The sequence below is a fragment of the Amphiura filiformis genome, chromosome 5, assembly GCF_039555335.1.
Source record: "Amphiura filiformis chromosome 5, Afil_fr2py, whole genome shotgun sequence".
Lineage (NCBI taxonomy): Eukaryota > Metazoa > Echinodermata > Ophiuroidea > Amphilepidida > Amphiuridae > Amphiura > Amphiura filiformis.
The window spans coordinates 13,369,598-13,392,807 of record NC_092632.1 but is presented as its reverse complement, the minus strand read 5'-3'; the positions used below and the strand labels follow the sequence as shown (position 1 = coordinate 13,392,807).

General features: G+C 38.3%; 1 protein-coding gene across 3 annotated transcripts in view; it reads right to left on the bottom strand.

Moving 5' to 3' along the window:
- The window catches only part of LOC140152667 (disheveled-associated activator of morphogenesis 1-like), a 94,100-nt gene that overhangs the window by 66,581 nt on the left and 4,309 nt on the right, over positions 1-23,210 (bottom strand). Inside the window, exon 1 of one of the 3 annotated variants that reach the window (XM_072175118.1) lies at positions 10,056-10,168. The exons of the other annotated variants lie outside the window; for them this stretch is intronic. The gene's annotated coding sequence lies outside the window, so the exon portion shown is untranslated. Of the gene's footprint in view, positions 1-10,055; positions 10,169-23,210 lie in introns of those variants that run through there. 3 annotated transcript variants of the gene reach the window in all.

Sequence of the window (23,210 nt, the reverse complement as noted above, 5' to 3'; positions counted from 1 at the left end):
TTTTTTTCAATTTCGCGAACACGTGGTTTGAAAAAACACCCCTTTTTCTTGTGTTTCGCGAATTGCGTTTGTTCATCTGAAAACACCCCTTATTTCGCGAAATTTTCGACGAGCATGAATACCCGCGGATGCACGGAGTGCGGGGACCGGGGATGGATGTCACTTGAAAAACTCCATCTAGGCGCCTAAGAGGGGAGTGCACTAATTTAGGTCAAATATGGTACTTGAAATCATAAACCCAGGGTCTATGTTGAAATACAAAACATGTTTATACATCATATGGAATGTTTTCACTATAATCATGTTCCAATTTCACACCTTATGAACATGGCTATGGTCTGGTTAACTGACAAATTTACTGGTATTTAAACATAAACATACCAATTTTTGTTATTCATAATCTTCTAGTCCGTGTTGGCCTATACAGTGAAAGTAAAGTTCCCTAGTTCGAAATCACCCTATTTAGGCTATATTGAAGGAAAATAACAAAAACAAATGGAGTTTTCCTTTCAAATGTTTCAAACTATTGAACACTGTAATTTTAACCCGATAGTAGAAGTGGTTTCGGGCCACCAAAAAGGAAAGAAGGAACGAAAAAGGAGAGAAGATGAACAAAGAAGTTGATGTTTTTTCCCAGAACCCCTCGCGTGCCAAGCACCCTATCGGCAAAGTGTAGTCAAGAGTGTTTTGCTGGACTGGACAACAAAACTTTGACTTAATGTGATTGTCATAGCATCATGTGGGATTGAATGCATGTGCAGTGGTTTTGCTTTACATTTTATAGACACTAACATACAAGCAGCTTTTTTCAAAAATATTTGCTGTAATTTCCCATTTGAACCAGGACCGTAACTACCGCAGCATTTCAAGTTTTCTTCCAGGACACAAACAAGACAACATAAAAAGCCCACAAACTTTTATCTATTAAAAGACCATCGCTACATGTACAAAATACATTTAGAATGAGTCCATTCTTTCTTTCCAAGTAAATAAACATTAACAATTCATCAACATTCCATCACATTCAGAAGTTCCACCTTCAGCACTTTTCAATACTCTTCAATGCTCTTATTGAATGATACATGTACATCACCAAAACACTGTCCACTTACACAAGATTTCAGAGAAAAATACATCAAACCTGATTTGAATATGTGATTCAATTGTCATTCAGAAATACTGGGAAGCCTGTTCCACCAACATGGCTGTCGTTTTGATTGTTATACCGTCCCGGGTTGGTTAAAGCAATGTTGTAACATTTCCATAAAAAGTAGATTAGTAGTAGTGTCCCCTTTTAATTTTGAACTGAACAAATGAGGTAGAGCAAAGAATACTTTAATCTGTCCCGCACGACATGTATGTACTGTGTGTGAACATCGAGTATGTGTTTGACTAATATTTCCATCAAAGTAATTAAACGGGGGTTCCTGCATTTTATTCAAAATCTCGGATTGTGACTAAATTACAGCACCTAGAGTTTTGTTTTTTTCAGGGTATGATAGTTTAATAAAAAGTACATAATAATTACAATTGTGTAAAAAACAGAATTTTGACAAATATGGAGGGCGTTCTCCTTAGCAAATGTTACAATATGTTTGCAAATTTGATAGGATCTATATCTACTTTGTTACATTTCTGACCATTCATCATGAATTGGAAAGCGCTTGTTGGAAGAATTTGAGCCTGTAGCCAGGGGTGCAGTGCAAAAGGTCTGTTTTGTCTGTAAACTATAGCAAAATTGGGCCACAAATGTCAAATGTTTGATAAATATACCCAAAATCATTACATTTCTGTGAAATTGGTTAAAAAATAGGATCCAAAAATCAACTGCATAGGGGATAAAGGTCTACTTTTGGCCAGAAGATTTCTCTTGTAAGGTCTGCATTTGGAAAATGTAAACCCCTGCATGTATGGTCCATTGGACCTCTCAAAAAACAATAGAAAACATAGGATATCAAACTCTTTTACTGATTTTTTAATACCTTGCAAACAACCAACAGGGACAATATCATTATAAAGCATATTTTGAGCAGAATTTACCTGTCCAATATCTCAAAAGTGAATGTCAACATTACAGCCCATTTGTGGTAGACAGACACAGTTATGATGAATACACAATAATCCCAATATCTGTGTTATTTGTTATTCATGAGCTGCCATGGCTATCCTTGGAACTGCTTAGTATTAGTATTATGATCAAGAATAGGGTAATATCAAAGCATAACAAAATGAGATAAAATAATTATATGAAATAGATGTTATTTCCGTGGCAAAAAATTTTCAGTTTGACAGCTCTTGAACACCATAAAGCCACATCAATTTGCAACTTTATGCAAGATGCAGATTATTATCAAGTTGATATGATAAATAAATCGGCCTACACCCTTGCCAAACTGATTTTAAGCTTACTAGTACAAATGCAGACCCTGGAAAGTTTTATTTCCATGAGTCATTTCAATAGGTCTTTTATTTATACTAAGAAGTTAATACAGAACATTATCAAATTGTGAAATCCTTCTACAATGTATGTCCTTGATGCAACAAAACAACTGAATATTCATGTTGCAATTTTACATTACAGAAGAAACATAACAATTAATACAAACAAAATATACAAATTCAATTCATTACCTCCCTGAGGAGTTGACAAATATTTTTAGTTTGATAAAAACATTTTCTGATTGGTATTTTTACTATTTATATGGGCAGTACTGCAGAAGTCTTTAAAATGTAGGGTTTATATAATTATGTGTATACAGTCCAAAAAGTTGCCCCAACAAAGCCGGCATCTCTTTAACTACTGGTACATGCTCCAAAGCACTAAGTTCACCATCTCAAAAACTTTGGTGTACCAAATTATCTTTTCCTTAGAAATAACCCAAGTTTGACAAAAAAGAACAATTTCTCATATATATTGATGGGAATTTAATAAATCATAACAATATTAATTTCACAACACTAAAATCGTTGAATTATGGAATTATGGCATCAGTCAGAGTGGACACTGCCTGCTCCCAATCAAAGTGACATCAACCCTCTAGCCATGGTAGCAAAGCCAAATGTAGAGTCTGAACTTTGAAACATATATTTCTTTCAAAACCAGAAACAATCTCCATGAACTAAATGTTGATATCAATTGAGTCACCTGCTGTCTTCTTCGCCATCTTAGTTTACAGGTTCTTTGTCGGCAGGTTTTAGAGAGATGGATATCTAACTTCACCTATCTCTTGTTTCAATTTACAGTATCATGATAATTAATACATTGTGCCCGATGACACAGCACCACATATTCATTTGTGTTTTAGACAGATGAGGAGAACATGAAGAACTACTCCGTTCTCTTCTCCTTGCTGGAGTAAACAAGATGAACTTTTACAATGTTATCATAAAAACATTAACATTTTGGCTAAAGGTATTTCTCACCGGCAAGCTTATTCTCCAACCACAGGTCTCCAACCATACATTGTGTCCACACCTGGTCAACATTACCCTTGATATATATTTACTTTGCACCAACCACACAGGTCTCCAACCACGTCCACACAGACCCTTGAAACTTTTGATCCTTAAAAATAAGACATATGTTCAAATCTCTTGCTGAAGTCCAATTCAAGATTGCTCTCCATAAATGAGGCTCTTATATGCTACCAGACAATAGCTATGCTTCAATTGCAAAACATAACATGGGCGGAAAGTGAAAGACAACAAATTAAATGAGCAACAAAGTGACTTATTTGGATTCAAATCACACAAGGCTACCTTTAAAATTATATTCAAAGGTTTGAAGATCCAAGGACCTCTTGTTCACTATGCATACAGTGCAGCCTATACTGTACAATGCAAGATGTAGCCTATGTATTTGCTTTTTAGCAAAGAAAAGCTATGGTCCAACCCACAGACTTACCATTTTCTTGTCCTTGTTGAGATCACAATGGTACAACCTTGTTGATTACTATGATTTTTAATATTCCACAAAATTTCTTAACTTTTGCTGTCACAAGACAAGAACCATCAGATAGCAGAGTGCTGCACTGATTTGTCTGTCTCTTTGCATGCCTGTTGAATATGGTTCAATACTTGGAGTGAAATCTCAACTCATGCATGCCAAAGTTCCTGACCAAACAACAAAACAGGAAAATCCTAGAGCATGAAGTTGCTCCTATTGTGCCTAACCACTCACCTATTCAATTCTTATTATGCAGGTATTCTTTCTTGCATAAAGAACCTTGATAGGCCTTTAAGGGGGACTTAAGCTACAGAGAGGGTCCCTGGAGGACAAACACAGCCTATGGGGTGCCAAAGCTTTTCAGGAAAGTATTTTCAAATGTAATGAGGGGCTTATCCTGCAATTGTCAATGAGCAACAGTAATATTCTGGAATAAATGAATGTGAAATAGAATTTCAAACAATAGCATAACTTGAACACTCCCTAGTTGTTTGTTGACAAGCTCATTGAACAATTTGAAACCTTATTCTTCTCGGTTACTGGCGGGGCTCAAACTTTGAGCATAAGCCAGGCATGTCTTGAGGGGGGGCTTATGCTGGTTAGTTGAGGTTCTGATGCATCTGCAGTTGTGCCTTGAAGCTCTAACACTTTGAGACATGATGATATTGTCAGTTAGATTATTCCACTCCTTTATGGTACGTGGGAAATATGAGTTCTATTCAGAACAAGCAAACAAGCAAAAACAACCAAATTAAAAGGTTTGGATGTACATCCACTATCAAATGAGGAAGAAATGTAGCAAAGACAACAATAATTAAATATAAAATAAAAACATCTGTCTTTTTAAAAAAAAAAGCCAAACAAAAAGTGTTAGCAAACAATAACTTAATTTTTGAATCCAGGTGCATAACAGAATTGGTAAAAAAATAGCACAAAGAGACAACAGTATTTAATCTCAGTGCATGTCTATTAATTATATGAAATAAGCTTTAATACATGTTACTATGGAGACAAAGAACAAAACATTTTCCAATTTGAATGATAGGAAGAGGTTTGTTTTTTATCTTCGATAAGGTCGACTGGAAGTACAATGTAGGACTATGAGCATATCGGATGCACCTGTGCTTTTAAACATCAGATCAATATAGTATCAGATTTGACTGCATCTGCAGTCTACATCATGGCAGAAAACGTTCAAATATCGATATCAACAAAGAGCCAACTGTTCATCATCCCACTATTTACAGCCTACAGCAAGTGTTATTCCAGCTGGTCTGTATCCATGTAACAGGCCAAGTTCAAAGAGTAGCTAAGTATTTAATGAGCTCTAATTTGTCACTTTATCCATACCAGTATTTCATACTTTCAGTAACTTTTCATCCCATCATCATGACCATGAATTGAAGACACATCCTAGTTTAGATATACATGTACATGTACACTGCATCATGTACAGTTTGGTTTGTGACAGGGCTCAAAATGGGTGATCTGTCCCAAATTTCACAAAATATCCCCAGTGAAAACTACTTGTCAATGGCAAATATATCCTACATGAATGTACAATGGCTAATTTTCAAAGAATCTGTTCAACTTTGTCTTCACCCCGATGATTTCTTTTTTCTAAATACTTATATAAAACCACCTAATATCAGCACACATTATTTTGATTTATGATTTTCGTAACAAAGTCAATTGAACTAAAGATTACCAACTCTTGCCATGTTTGCATGTCGCCAATGGAGGACAAATACTAGTGTATCTTCATATATAATTTCGCTATGTGCCTGGCAAATTTTGATCACAAATTTGATTCAAAGATTGTTGTTAGTGTTCTGCATGTTTGTAACACATTGTTCCACCTGCCAAAAATGTGTATGAAACACTGAGTGTCCAAACATTTGTAACACTCAACCTTAAAGACACAAATTATCATTTGAAATGAGCTCTTGCCGAAAAAAACACAGAACATAATTTGCCCTCGAAGACTAAGAGAGACCAACAAAAAGGGTGGATTTACCATGACACAGGCCTATTATTGGAGTGGTACTTTTTGGGGTACATGTAGCCTACAATCTTTTGAACAAAATACATCTCATAATCTTGTTTTCCTTCTATGAGATATCACTTCCAGGGTTCCCGTTAAGGGTTTTAAAATGTGCGTCATGTGTGACGCAAGTTTGCTGACAAGATTGAAAAAACTTGCGTCCAGACAGATTTTTAAAGCGTCCATCTGAAATTCACGATCAATCATACCGGGAAACGCAACGGCAACCCCTCGTTGACACACGTACCCCGGGTCTACCTCATCAAATGTTGATTGTTAAAATAAAATTTTCGCCGTGATATTCCACCTCCAGTCGCTATGATAATTTTTCTCATTTCTGCATCAGTTTTTGTCCGAAACATGGTCAGAAACAGCTGCAAAAACATGCGCAAAGTCTGTCAATCTTTAGCAAATTTTCGTACTTTTACTTCCGGTTTTACCATTTTACTTGATCCACGTGTTGTTGATGATGCTATAAAAGCTAAAACACGCGCTGCCACAAATAATACAAAAAAAGGTTATCATTTGGATTTTGTCTTTAAAATTGCTTTTATTCATCGTAACAATAATACTAATAAAGGAAACGTAGATTAGTTATGAAAAAATAAACTTAAAATATTAAAAACTGAATATTGTCAGGTTGTGATAAATAACTAAATAAACATTAACTGCACGTCGTCAGTTCAGCATGCTTTGTAAACAAACAATTGCATCAATTGGGACTTTCCCCATCAAACAGCGATCGCGACGGAAAGCATGCAAAAGTGCACGATTTCCTGACGTTGCATTTACAAATATTGCAGAATTTACTTCAATTCTTAGCAGGTTGGTCAAAATTTTGGGGCTTTTATTATCGTAAAAATAAAACAATTTCTTATTTTTATCATCAATTAATGATTAAATTTGAAGTTTTGTCTCGTCACATGGACGCAAAATACTTGATTAGCCATGTGAACTTGCGTCCAAATTTGTAAAATACGCGTCTGGACGCAATGACGCACACTAACGGGAAGCCTGATCACTTCAATGTGTTTTAAAATTAATACAGCAAATAAACCTCGAAAATGCGTACCTTTCAATCATTTACTGAAACGTAAGGTTCATGGGCATCAACGGGTTATAAAGGGGATACCTAAACCACACTGCAGCCTAATTTGTTATAAGCCTGTAATTAGACTGGAAATATGAGAGAAACTTATGGCAAAGCTTGTGTATTTCCTTTTTTAATTTTTTTAATACCTCTAGCTTACCCCAAAATGAATTTATGAATGCAAGTCATTTCTAGCTATTTCTGCAACAAAGTAACATGTAGGGTGGAAAATAATAAAAAATAACATTGCATGTTACCTTCATAAATCTCCAAATTCTCTTGAGTGTTATGCCATAGGGTCTGGTTTATCAAACAAATCTCATATGTAGATTTAGGAAGGTAGTGAGGGGGTAGAGATACAGGGGGCACAAAGGTCCATGACCCCCAGGGTGAGAGGGAGCAAAGAACTCAACTACAAAGAACTGAGCACACACGAAATTGATCCTGAGCACACATGGTACCTGGTAACAACTATTGCAATTCATGGAAGGTCTTCAACTATGAAGTACACAAACGTTGGTATTCTTTGATCATGTTATACAATTGCTTATGTACACACCAGCACAGCACTAAGCATGCTAAGGTCCTGTGCCTAGTAGTAAGTGTAATAATTCAAGATAAAACTCGGAACAACCAACCCATTTCAACCTACACCCAACCTACACGTTTCTGCTGATGTTCAAAAACAAAATATGACGAAATATCTGTGTCTGCTTGATTTGCAAGACCTCCATAATTATGTGTCGCAGCAGTGGCGGATCCAAGATTTTTGAAAAGGGGGGGGCATAAACTTAGAATCAGCGGCGACGTCAAGGCTTGCGCTTGACATGAGGGGGGGTGTCTGAGGGGATGTGCCCCCCACAGAAGTGAGAAACTTTTTCAAAATGAAGACCTAATTGAAGCTATTTGGTGGACCATAGTGGCACTATAATTGTGTAAAATTTTAATTTGAAAAAGCCGAAAAATTGCAAAATGACGGTCCAGTTGAAGTCATTTGTCGACAAGCTTTCACTATTATTGGGTAAATTATTGCTTTAAACATAAAGTGTCGGGTGTCCAAAACAGAAGCGAAAAGGTTAACTTCTTTATGCATACGCAGGGGGTGTCTGGTGCCCCCCTCAGAATTAAGAGACTTTTGCAAAATGAAGAGTTGAAGACATAATTTAAGCCATTTGGTGGACCATTTTGGCACAATTATTGTGTAAAATTTTAATTTGAAAAAGCCAAAAATTTGCGAAATGACGGTCCAATTGAAGTCATTTGTCGACAAGTTTTAAATTATTGCTTTAAACATAAAGGGTCGGGTGTCCAAAACAGAAGCGACAAAGGTTAACTTCTTTATACATATGCAGGGGGTGCCTGAGGGGGATGTGCCCCCTCAGAAGTGAGAAACTTTTGCAAAATGAAGACCTAACTGAAGCCATTTGGTGGACCATTTTGGCACTATTATTGTGTAAAGTTTTAATTTGAAAAGCCGAAAATTTGTGAAATGACGGCCCAATTGAAGTCATTCGTCGACAATTTTTCACTATTAATGTTTGCTTTAAACATAGAGGGTCTGGTGTCCAAAGCAGAAGTGAAAATGGCAACTTCTTTATGCATACGCAGAGGGGGGATGTTCCATCCTGAGAAGTTGAAAATTTTGCAAGGTCCAATTGAAACCATTTGGTGGAAACTTTTAATACTGTTATTTGAAGTCATTCGTCGACAACTTTTCACTATTGTGTCAATTATTGCTTGAAACATAAAGGGTCTGGTGTCAAAGCAGAAGTGAAAATGGCAACTTCTTTATGCATACGCGAGTGTACGCGCTAGGGGTGTTTGAGGAGGATGCCCCCCGTGAAGTTAGAACATGTGTGAAAATGAAGGCACAATTGAAGCCACTCCTAGTCCTAGACCATTATTCAATATTACTGTAGGCCAAATTATATTGCTTAAACATGTTAAAACATAAAGTGTACGGATGTCCAAAACAGAAGTGAAAACGGTCACCTGTTTATCTCCCCTCAGAAGTTGGAAAATTGTGCAAAATGAACTGAGGTCCCATTTAAGTCATTTGGTGCATCATTTTTACACTTTTATCATTGCTTAAAACAAAAAAGGCCCCGTACTCAATTTGCAAAATTTTAAATATTACACTTGTCCCGGGACTGGTCCCGACTGACACTTTATTAAGCCTAGCATGCACGGATTGGTGTTGAAGTCAACATTGAGTCCGTCGTAATACTGATGTTGGTGATAAAATGTGACGGGCCCTGCGTATCGGCGGGCCCGCAGTAATTTCACAGGCTTTTGGGCAGAGGACTCGCCTTCAAGCAATGCCTAAAATAATCACAGACAAGTATAGGCTTGGGCCCACTCAATTACGTGCAAATATTTTCCCCCTTCTTCTCACCCGGTCTTCTCCATTTCCTCTTCTTTTTCTCATTTTCGCCCTTTCTCTTCTCTCTTCTCCTCATTTCTTTTAGCGTGAAGGGGGCGGGCATGGGCACGGGCCAGTGTGCCGTTCCACCTGGATCCGCGCCTGGTCCAAAAAAGAAGCCCATTGACTTTTTTTATCCATACGCAAAGGGAGGGTGTCTGAGGAAGGATGCGCCCCTCATAATAATAAAGGCCGAATTAAAGCCAATTCATGGACCATGAAAGGGGTGCCGTCCGGGTGTGCCCCTGCATGGATCCGCCACTGGCAGGAGGCCGTTGATGTAAAAATGAAAAGTAAAACAAAGGGTTTTGTTTTTGTTTTTCAACAAAATTGTAAAAAAAAAAAAAAAAAATTAGGACTCTCGAAAAGGGGGGGCACGGGCCCGGTGTGCCCATGCCTGGATCCGCGCCTGTGTCGCAGTACTGGTAGTTGCAGTACCGGTACTTTATACCACAAACCTCTGTCTACCCATGGTTCAAGCTCAAGCTACAATGTAGTGTGTACAGTATGTGATGCTGCTGATCCTTTAAAAGACAATAAACATCATGCTTACCATATTCTATTAAATGTCAATATATCCAAAAACCAAAGTATAGTATTTAAACGAAACTGCTGACATGAAACCACAGTATCTGCACAGTGGCATTTCAGATTATCATCGTCTTTGTTACTCAACCACCTTTACTAAGCTGTCACATGTTACTCTGTGCAGTAGTACATAATGTCTCATATACTGACAGGATTCAATTTATCCTCTCATTCTCAGTGTCTCTCAATCTACCGAAGCGAGGCAATCCTGCGCATGACGTATCATATTGATTGTGATGGTCAGAGAGCTATTATTAGAACATGACACCATCTCCACAAGTGACGTGCTGGCAGTAGTGATGATGGCAAATCTAACACGCTGATCTGCCGTGCTGTGTAACACTTTGTTTACTAGTACTATTCAAAATATTGGCTGTCAATTTGTTATATGTGCCTCACCTTGGCATCAACCATCAATGTGTAATAATATTGTGAAAATTACAAATCTGTGTTTGTGGCTGTATGCAAGTTAATTTTGTGAAGACGTAAGAAAAGCATGTAAAATATTAATGTGAAACTTATCACTGCACTGCCATTTCTGCCATATAATACCAGACAGAATCTGCTTATTAATTCATCATAATACACTTAGCAGCCTATTATTTACAAGAAGGTTAATTTGGTTCAAATTGTGGAGAAAATTTGATTTCAGATCGGCATCTCAATTTAGTTATAATGTCAGATCTTGTTTTTCAATCAACCCAAAGCCGATTTGTCTTGAATGAAGATAGAAACTTAAAAAAATGTTGCACTACATGTCATGCATGTGGGCCTTATGATAAATGTCTATAATAATTTATGGAGTGGTTCAAAATAGTTTACTACTGCTTAAAAGACAACACTTTCTTCAACTCTATCAATTCACAATATTTTGGAATTATAATTAAGTACTTGACACCTTCATCAACAAAGAGACAATCTCAATCATAACTAGACCATCTTCACCTCATTATATCAGCCAGGAACACAAACCCACCTGTCAATTAAGATTATGTGCAATAGTCTTAATGACATGTTCCTTTTACCATGTTTACCAAATTGAAATGTCCTATCCACACTTAGAAATATCCTGATGTCATGCCATGTTTTTTATTATATTCCCTACAATGGAACAGGTAAAATGAACAAAAGAACGGGTCAATATACATAGTTGCCTATATTGTAATATTATAGCTTCATTGACCCAGTTGCTATCCACAGACCTCGTTTGAACCCGGCCTTTTAATTTAATATGCTATTTTAAAATACCCGATATGAACAAACATCAACATAGGTGAGAGCATCAACCAAAACACTGAAGAAGATTCATGGTCAAATCAAATCAATTTTAAAGGGAATTATAATAGCCATAATAGCCATTAAAGTGAGATTTCTTGGTTCCAATGACACATCCGTTTTCTTCTTCTCACAAGTCGCCAGGTGGATCAATATCATAACTACCACATTTTAAAGATTTTTGGCTTACAGACATTCCTATAGGATTTCTGTCATTTTTTTTGCAAGGAGCACAGGCACTAGACTGTGATGGGAAACTCAACAGGCAGCCATTCCCAGAACTAAGAGTCAAATTTTCAAAACGCTTCCCATATCCCCCTGTGCTTGAACACCAAATACAATGTAAATATTTCTATAAATGAACTGGTGTTTCTTATTTCATGTACATAAACATATGATTTTATTAACTTCTATTGTGCCTCCAACAATAGAAACTAACACACAGCAAGTTCTTCGCTAATGTAAATACAAGCAAGAATGCCGACAAATACAGCCAATGTTGTTTTTTATCATCCAAGTGGAGACGTTTGTGGGTGTACAAATGTATAGAAAAAATGTGTCCTATTATTTATCCCCTATCAATATGCTGCAAGTGCAATCATCAAAAAACATACAAATTTCCTCCCAATTTGTTTCGCTCATTTTTGTTTTTGCAAATTCTAATATTCCATACATTGACATAGATACACAAAAGGAATGTACTTGCACATTGCATTGTTGTTACCTGCTTTAGACGTGAAAAGCATGAAAATATTAAAATGCAGTACTAATATTGCCAAAATATACAGGCAAGGGGAAATTCCCAAAAGAGCATAGTTCATCTATGTAGGCTAATGTAATTTTAACAATAGTCATTAGTTACCCAATTGTGCTCACTTCATGAACAACATGAAATCATGTAAAAATCATAGATGTAGGAGAGATAAGAATTCCCTCAATGCACCCCAGGGTCAGTTAAGGTCAATGTCAGGACAGATACTTCTTTGCTTTAATAGACCTCCTGGTGAGTCACAACAATCATGACACAAATCAAAACACAGTGAACCTTTTCTCACAATAGATAGCAGTTGACAAATTATTCTACATGGTAAATGATTTGTTGATAAACAGGGCCAGTTTCAACTGGGGGCAGAAAATAACTACTCCCTACATGAACATAACCTTTGATCCATGTTTTCATTCAATTCTGAGGAAAAACATTTTCTTATATTTTCCAATTCCGTTTGCGGAGCGGAGTAATTTGAAACAATTTACGATTAATCGGTCCATTTTGAAGTTTGCCCTCTGTACATGAGATAACTCCTGAACTATTAAGGGATGAGAGGAACACTTTGAGGTGTATCACACCATACATGTATGTGTCCCCATTATGACCCTCAGGACTTGTGTAAAGTATAGTGTCATCTGGGCTGTAAGGATGCCAAAAAACATTGGTCCCATTAATAATGTAGCAAGACAAATGCTAATTCAACATATATGTAGCAGCACCATGTACATGTAGCAGCAGCATACGACCAGGGAGGTACTCCACCCTTGCACCCCCACCTCCCCCAGTAGTGACAATTTTCCCAGGTATGCCACCAGACTTGTAGTATTGGGACCCGCCATGAGTACGGGTACGGGTCCCGAACCATGAGTACGGGTACGGGTCCCAGGCCATGGGTACGGGTCCCAGTCCATGAGTATGGGTACGGGTCCGAAGTCAAAATAGGGCACGAGTACGGGTACTGGTCTGAAGCCATGGGTACAAATATGGGTACGGAAATTGGGACTCGAGTACGGGTACGAGTAAGAAAGTCTGTATGCCACTGTGTAGGCCGGCATCCTATTTTGTAAGCAATACATATATCAATTTCACATAATCATTTTATTTGTCTTCAAAGTGAATACTCTATATACTCTTTTCACTTGATATATGTTCTGTATAAAAGCTCCCAATGCCCACTATAAAAGTACTTTTTCAAAATTGTCCTAGAATTACCAGAAAGAATTAGACAAAACAGTTTTTCCTACACAAAAAGTAGAAAGTACAATGTTCATACCACCAAACTAGATTTGTATTTTACAAGTACAATACAAGCCTCTCCCTTATGTATAATTCCCCTTTTTAAATTTATTTTATTATGAGTTTTTTATATTACTTGCTTGGTTAATGGTATCATTACAGACCATCTATAACTTACAATGATTAAAGCAAAATTTAGCCTCTGGGTTCTCATAAAAGAGATTCCCAATTTTGTATGGTTGTATGAGTCACTGGTAATTCTATTGGAAATTGCCTTCAATTTAACAATAGACTTATCTCACGCACAGCATATGAACTGCTGCGTATTCGCTATTAATTTCGCACACGTTTTATTTTTACGGAGTGGAGGTGGAGACATGAAAATAACAATTAATGAAAATGATATATTTTATAAATCGACTTGATACATGACATAACTTTTGCTTAAATGAAAATTCTCCTGCAAGTTCCCAGGACTACAATATTAAGAAAAAAATAAACCTGTTCATGTGAAAGTATAACAGCATAATAATATAATCAATAGAGTAGAATATCTGTGCCCTGCATGTGTTCCACGGTTCAATGTGATATACCGTGTCGTCATTGCTCGTGCCGCATGCCACTGACTACCAACTTGGTTATTTCTTTCTTTGTATCAAAAATTTATTTATTTCTAGTGGTGTAACACCACAACAAAGCCTAATAAAATACTGTGTCAAACAAAGTAAATAGTAGAGGTTTTTAACATTGACAGATTGGTTTACTATTCTCTGATTTGGTTGATTTTTGTGTTCTTTGAAATAGAATGACAGTACATTTATATCAATTAAATGTTTATTTGTGGAAAGCCATGGTAACAGATTAGGTAAAATTAACAAGCACATATGCCATCATTGTCACTAGATTAAGAGAGACCATCTGTGTCATGTATAAGTTCTATTTCGCTGTGTTAAATTGTTTCTTGTTCAAATAAAGGAAGTGATCTTAAACTTTTTTAAGCTCAACTCCATCATGTCCATGTTTGAGGGCCAAACCCCCTTGACTGCATGTAGAGTGTCATGCTTTTATTCTTGGAAAGGCTCTTGAGTGACTCCCCAATTTTGAGCTTACAGCCCAAAATCACAATAGAATGTGGAAAATCTTTAACAGTCAGTTTAGGACTAATGTATACCAGAAACAGATCAGATCATCAATAGTACAACACTCATTAGTACCATTCATTCCTATGTTGGATCAAAACCCTGCCTTTACTATGTTTCCCTTGGTTATAGATCCTCCGACCAGAACAATAACAATAGTGGTTTCCAACAGGGTTCCCAAATAGTGTAATCAATAAAATATAATACTTTTAACATCATAAACCATTCACCACTTCCTATCTAGACTAGTGGAGTTTTTGTTTGGTCATTAAAAATTCATAATTATTATTGAAATGCAGTTGACCAGTAAAAAGCCAGATCCAACATAATTTGCTTAGGATGGATTATAAATATAAAAGACACACTTCGATATGTATTTACAGCCTTCGGAATAAGAATACCGTATTTCCTCGAATAGTCACCCCCCTCAAATAAACGCCCCACCACTTTTTTCAACCAAGATGTTTCAGAAATGCCCATATTTCCATGCTATCTTGTGTAGTAAGCTTACATTTTTGTACCAAGTTGCTCACATGGTCGATAATAGCAGCAATAATTGGTGAAAATCTGCATCGGAAACCCATAAGTGAACCAAAAGTCAGTGTTTCTAGTTCATAGCTCGTCATTTTAGCGTGACTTTTAAGCTTACCTAATGATTTTAACAGGAATTATCGTGCTAAAAATGACCTCTAATAAACGCTCCCCGTTTGGAAAATGCAACTCCCCCTGGGACGTTTATTCAAGGAAATACGGCACCCAGTTTCTTATAACAACCCAAGGGTGAAAGAGCAAAATTGTAAAATTCATTTGTTGGCAGTGGCCTTACTTGCTCTTTTTCTTCATTCTGTATCTTTCTAGTTTTCTCTTCATACAGGCCAGCATGCTTATAAGCTTTTAAGCTTGAATTGAGCAATTTTCTTGAGCCTGGTCCTATCAGGACCCAAGTGTGTGTCCACCCGGACTGACTAGTCCTTCAAGAATGACTCTCGGCTTGAGAAGTTTAAAACTATATACTAGTATTGAGCATGTTGAGGCAAAGCCTTCGGCCTCGCTACTCGGCCTTCGGCCTCGTTGTTCGGCGTCGCCGAGCCCCCCCCCCACATAGCCGTGGGTCATTCTTGAAGGACTAGGACTGACTGGTTAAAAAAACAAACAAACAAATATTATGCCTGTGTATTTGTGACACATGTAATGCTGTGGTTAAAGTTAACATTACAGTGAGTGAAAACATTTTCTTTCAAAGTTAACTTCAACACTTTATGCTATCCATATCTTAATTGATCATATAAATGCGGACAACACACTAAACCCAAACCGTCCCGCATACTGTACTAAAGCGCCAATCCATTGTGCATGCATCATATGTGATATGATAACGCAATCACCCCAAATCATTATAATAATGCACGGTTTTGATGGCCGGAACTGCAAAACACTGGCTACCAGTCAATGACACCGAGTCGTCTTGGGTTCGAATCCTGGGGAAAACAAAACAACTTCTTCCCTTCCATTCTGCAAAAAGGCTTTCAAAAACGTTTTCAAAAACCTTCACAGTGGCTCCGGAACCATGGGGGCCTGGGGGCCCGGCCCCCCTCAATAATTTTGGTGAGGGGGCCCAAGTACCCTAGAGCCCCCCCCCCCCCAATAATCTGAGGTAACATTCATACTTTTAGGGTAAAATTCATAATTTTAGGGTAAATTCATAAATTTGAGGGTAAAATTCATAAATTTTAGGGTAAAATTCACAATTTTAGGGAAAAATTCATAACTTTTAGGGTAAAATTCATAATTTTAGGATCAGATTCAAATTTTAGGGTATAATTCAAAATGTAAGGTACAATTCATGTAAAAATGTATACATTTCAAAAGTTACCACGCTTTGCCGGAGGGGATACCCCTCCGCACCCACCCCTTCAGCATTTCGCACCGGAGCAGGCCAAAATTTGGGCCTCCCCAATATTCAAAATCTTCCGGAGCCTCTGCTTCATTAACCATAACCCAACCCATGTTTTGTTTGCTATCGGAAGGGAAAGAAATGAAAAAGGACAGAAGATGAACAAAGAAGTCACTTGGTTAGTTGGTACCCCGGGATTTGAACCTCGGACCCCTCGCATGCCATGCAGAAGGTCACCGACCTACAGGGGGTTCGCTTGCCCGGCCACAAATTTTGTGTGTATATATATGACCGATTGTGTCATCGTATCACATGGAATGCATGCATGCGCAGTCGCAGTGGTGTTCCTAGTGAGCTTTAGTGAGTTTCAGTTGGGTTAGGGTAACGACTATTGGCAGACTTTGAGAACCATAATTTAACAAAATATTTAAACAACCTTACATTACCCTTCCTCCCTACCTTTCTTGAAGCATATTAGGATAATCATATCATAGGTATCAGAGTATACAGCACAGAGCCTGTGCTAGAGACAACATCTGCTCAGGTAAAAAGACAAATTAGTTTCCTTCTTCCTCCCTCGTGAGGGAACCAATGTACCAAAATAAACTTGCCAGGGCATGCTATCAGCCCAACTGGCTGACAACCTCCTTTACATTCATTTCCATGTGGTGATGGGCATATTGCCTCCAGGGGAATGATGGGAAATCACTCATTATAGAACTGACACAGAATATGATGATCGGCAAACTTTCAGTTGTATCTATCATTCTATGGACCTGCAAAGCTCAAATGTTATTTTTGCTTGGTATAATATCAAATGGGAATGTACCATTTTGTGTTCTCAAGAGGACATGTGGTTTTACAGAAAGACAATCAACTTGTTATATTGAGGCCAGATTGAATGGCGGAACAAAAGCAGCATGCTTCTCAAACTGCTGTAAGGCATTAGCATGATACTATGCATAATGTTCCTCTTGTTGGTGCTGCTCTTCTGGGACTTTCTCAGTCAAAGTTCAGCAAATTATTTCTGAATCTCCTGCCTCTCACCATCACAAACACTTTGATACATGCAAATTAACTCACGGGCATGCAGATGTTTTTGAAATGCAGACCTGTGACAATTTCTACATCATGTACTAGTTATAATAAAGGTCTACATCTTATATAAAAGTTAATAAATAATTTCTTAACCTTCATAATTTGAAGGAATGCAAACAACAACATGACCATCCTGCAAATTTATGTTCATGCCCAGTTCACGATGTAAGTTCAAAGAAAGTAAAAGCACACTGGGTTCATACATCGCACAAAGGACATAATTGACATGATATAAAATAAGATTCAGAAAAAAGTGTGATCCATCACCCCCTGGCTATCAGTACCAGTCTATGATTATTACCCTAACCATGCCCTAACATGTCACACACTATGACAAACTTGTTACTTGTTTAATGCATCATGCACCTGTAATAAAGAACATTACAAATTACTATGGTCGGCATCCCTTTGACCAGTTCCAATAAATAGTACAGGTTACCAAACTTTTCTGCACCAACCTACCTTCCAGACATCATTGTTATTTGTACATTTCTGCCTACCATGACATAGTAACTATTATTTCACAGTTGCACAAAAGTCCACACTTTTTGAGTTTGAGGGTCATAACTTTTAACATGGTTGATTGAAAGCATAATCATTGACAGGAACATGTGAAGAATTTTCGTAGCTTCAGTTTGATCCCCGAGTCTGATACCTCACTCGTGTCAAAGTAATTCAAAAAAGTCTAATGGATTTATGAAAATGTATGCAATTTGCGCCGATTTCTAATTTACTGTGTAAAAAAGATACGGGTACTATCCATGCAAAATGCTTCAGTTCACAACTTTTGAAAAGATTACTGTCAATGTGAGATGTTACCTATCGGTACATAACGGATGCCACTCTTTTCAGGTGGGCGCAACATCAGAGGTGTAGCAATTTTACATCTGCTGCAAATTGTTAAAAATCGCACCAATTTTCAAACAAAAATATTACAAATTCTTTTGACACTAAGTGTGACAGATATCAAACTGTAGCTAAAGAAATTCTTCAACATTCCAGGGACTGCCTTTTGAGGAGAGCGAGAGCAATCGCTCTCTACTGCTCTCCTTAAATCTGATATATAGGATAGTGATTTTTAGCTCTCCTTAGTTAACCATTCTCTCCTTTGTAAATGCTCTCAACGGCTCCCCTTGAAGACTCCAGAAGAGAGAGCTATTTAATGCTCTCCTGCAAATTCCAACAGACAGTCCCTGACACTCCTATCAATATTTATGTTTTAAACAACCAAGACTAGAGTACAATGTAAGTTATGATCACTGAAAGAAGTGTGGACTTCATGTTGTGCTGTGCTTAGTTATATGAACATCTGTACAGTGTATCTCGTCTTAAGTTGAGAGTAACACCATTAAGTTGAGAGTAACACCATTATTGGATTTCGCAGTGGCAGTTATGCATCGCTACACTAATCTAGTGGTGAGTATACACACACACGTAGAGGGCTAATTTGTCCATATGCTGGTGACGCAATCTCAATAGCTCAACTTGAGACAAAACACAGTATAAGTATAGTTTGTCAATTTAGTTACTCCATTAAAAACAATTTTTTCAAATAATTTTGTTAATCCATTATTAGGCCATGATTTAATTGTTTGTCTCAAAAGCTGCAGAGCATGTTCAAAAAATTAACAACAATATTATACGACTGAAAACTCAAGATTCATTTATATCCCTTTTAAAAAGATTTAGTTCTGGGTTCAATGACCTACCAGAGAAGATGAGAAATTTTCTCTACTCATCTTCTCTGATCCTACGTACCCAATCAAGCTGCAAGAAGTATGCACTTTATTACCAAAATATTTTCAAAACATTGATCAATAAATATTTGTGGTGATTTATGACCCATCGCACTTTCAAGTACTTCCTGGTCAACTGGGCAATTTGCATGACACAACCTTTGGAATGTCCATAATATGGTCAGCAATACAATTAAGATAATACAATTGATTAAATAAATGGTCAATATCAAATTATCTCATTATCAGTTTTATATCACTGTACTCAATGGCATCTGTAGATACCACAGCACTGATCAGTGTTCATCTTCTGTTGGCCTATTATTTTAGACACTAGTGCACCTGCGGCTGTGAGAGCCCTGATGCTGTGAGAGCACTGGCATGATAGCGATACTGTTTGACCCCAGATGACCTTTGAACTCGGATGACCTCGGTGCAATTTTTTTCATGCTCCCCTCAGTCATACGAAGGATTCCACCTATCAAGTTTAAGCCCAATAGGGCAAAGTTTAAATTGAGCCCCTACATGACCTTTGACCTCGATTTTGTTTTTGATATATTCCCTCGTATCAAGGATTCCACCCACCAAGTTTGAACCCGATAGGACAAAGTTTGAAATCCATGACCTTTGACCTTTGACCTCGGATGACCTCCATATAATGTTTTTCATGCTCCCCTCATAATGAAGGTTTCGACCCACCAAGTTTGAGCCCGATCGGACAAAGTTTGAAATTTGACCCCTCCGTAATGACCTTTGACCTTGGTTGACCTCGATTTTATTTCGCGCATTATATTGCCCTCCTATCAAGGATCCCACCCACCAAATTTGGGCCCGATCGGACAAAGTTTGAAATTTTGACCTTTGACCTTGACCTCCGATGACCCTCAAAACCACATGGCCAACATGCTTTTCCCAATACCTACCTAGATCCAAAATTTCAGCACGATGCGTCGAAGTGCGACGAAACGCATAGCCGGACAGACAGATAGATAGATACACAGATAGAGACCGCTTATTATTTTATTAGTACTAGTGCACCTGCAGCTGTGAGAGCCCTGATGCTGTGAGAGCACTGGCATGATAGCGATACTGTTTGACCCCAGATGACCTTTGACCTCGGATGACCTCGGGTGTAATTTTGTTCATGCTCTCCTCATACGAAGGATTCCACCTATCAAGTTTAAGCCCAATAGGGCAAAGTTTAAGTTTAGGCCCTAGATGACCTTTGACCTCGGTCGACCTCAATTTTGTTTTGCGCATATACTCCCCTCGTATCAAGGATTCCACCCACCAAGTTTGAGCCCGATAGGACAAAGTTTGAAATCCATGACCTTTGACCTTTAACCTCGGATGACCTCCATATAATGTTTTTCATGCTCCCCTCATACTGAAGGTTTCGACCCACCAAGTTTGAGCCCGATCGGACAAAGTTTGAAATTTGACCCCTCCGTAATGACCTTTGACCTCGGTTGACCTCGATTTTATTTCGGGCATATATTCCCCTCAGATCAAGGATCCCACCCACCAAGTTTGGGCCCGATCGGACAAAGTTTGAAATTTTGACCTTTGACCTTGACCTCCGATGACCTTTAAAACTACCTGGTAAACAGCGACGCCCGGTACCCATCTATGTCTGAAATATCGAACAATGCGCCAAGCGGCGTAAACGCATAGCCGGACAGACACACAGACAGACAGACAGACAGAGCTTATGATTATTATAGTATAGACTAGTGCACCTGCGGCTGTGAGAGCCCAGATGCTGTGAGTGCACAGGCATGATAGCGATACTGTTTGACCCCAGATGACCTTTGACCTATCAAGTTTAAGCCCAATAGGGCAAAGTTTAAATTTAACCCCTACATGACCTTTGACCTCGGTTGACCTCAATTTTGTTTTGCGCATATATTCCCCTCCTATCAAGGATTGCACCCACCACGTTTGAACCCGATAGGACAAAGTTTGAAATCCATGACCTTTGACCTTTGACCTCGGATGACCTCCATATAATGTTTTTCATGCTCCCCTCATACGAAGGTTTCACCCACCACGCTTGAGCCCGATCGGACCAAGTTTGAAATTTGACCCTCCGTAATGACCTTTGACCTCGGTTGACCTCGATTTTATTTTCGCATTATAGTCCCTCCTATCAAGGATTCCACCCACCAAGTTTGGGCCCGATCGGACAAAGTTTGAAATTTTGACCTTTGACCTCGACCTACGATGACCTTCAAAACCACATGCCCAACATGCTTTTCCCGATACCTACCTATATGCGAAATTTCAGCGCGATGCGTCAAGCACGCTAAACGATAGCCGGACAGACAGATAGATAGACAGATAGACAGACAGATACAGCCCGCTTATTATTTTATTAGTACTAGTGCACCTGTAGCTTTGCAGCAATGCATTCTGGGTAGACATTACAGTGCATTTCAAATTGGGCAGACAGCCAAAAGCTGAATGAAACTTGTCCATAGTTGCCCATTACACATCTTTGTATCCACTTGCTGCTGCTTTTGCTATCCAGTTGGGGTATTTTCCCCCTAGATGACCTTTGACCTCGAGGGGGCCCTTCAAAAACCACCTGGCCAACATGCTTTTCCCGTCACCTACCCATATCCGAAATTTCGCTCGATCGCCAAAGCGCGTGGAACGAGCATAGCCGGACAGACAGATAGAGAGACAGATAGACAGATACAGCCCGCTTATTATTTTATTAGTAAAGATAGATAGATGTAATTATCGCAGGGACTGCCGTTTGAGAGGAGCTAGAGCAATCACTCCTCTACAGCTCTTCTTAAGTTGCATTTGCAAGAGCGATTTATAGCTCCTCTAGATGACTCGTTAAATTCTTTATGCTTTAATGGCCACACGCAAACAGCTCTTCTAAAGCTCTTCTTGAAGAGACCAGAAGAGCATTCTACAGCTCTTTTCTCATTTTCAAATGGCAGTCCCTGTTATGTTATCGACTTGTTGTAATTGCCTGTACATTACATTTACATGCATCAGCGTATGGAATCAGTACCAGGTAGTTGTCCGTCACCAAGACAACCAAAATTGATTGCAGACAACCAAAATTGATTGCCTACAACCTAAAATGACCAAATCTGTACGCACACACCTAGTGTACACATTTCATCTTCTCACTTCTAGTCTCTCTAAAGAAAATCAGGTATATTCCACCGATAATACCAATTACCAGGTCAAATTTTTTTGTCTTTTGCCCCGAATTTTTGATTTTGGCCCCAGACCAAGCAAGCTGGCTATAGCCCTGATTTGTGGCAATATATAGTACAAACAAAAGCTGGGGGAAACCAAAACCATGAGCTCAGATTGTCCTACACAACCTTCATTTTTCATAAATTTCCAACACTGCATTGTGAAAATTTTGGTGTAATGTCCTTATTTTTTTTGTTGCCAAAAATACAAAAATTTATTCCACACTCCCCAGAAATTCCTCCAAATAGTCAAAATCAAATTTTAGAACCATCTTCTGGTTAGTTCCAGTAACTGTAACTCGGTATCTCCATTTATCATTGGGAGTGGACGTTATTAGATACCGAGTTACAGGGCACTCTTTTGACATCTGCTTCACAAAATAAGAAACATCATATAATATGTGGGCTCATTTTGGGCTCCAAGGATGTAGATCCGTAGATGTCATTATGTTGAAGTCTGGCAAGACTATCTCCTGGTATCAGTGGTAAGTGCATTTTGCACATCATTCAATTACCTGTATTAAAGTACTCTATTTTCTAAATATTGTTCATTTATTACTTTGTGTCATCATTACACAATTAGAACTAGATCTAGTTCCTCGAGGGGGGGGGGGGGTGCGCACTGCGCATGGCCGCTTTGCAGCCAACAAGGCGCGTAGCCCACACCGCGAGATTAGCTTAGCGATTCAAAACTGAGAGGGTTATTATGGTCCCATACAGGCACTGAACAAGTGCTATGTACACAATAACAC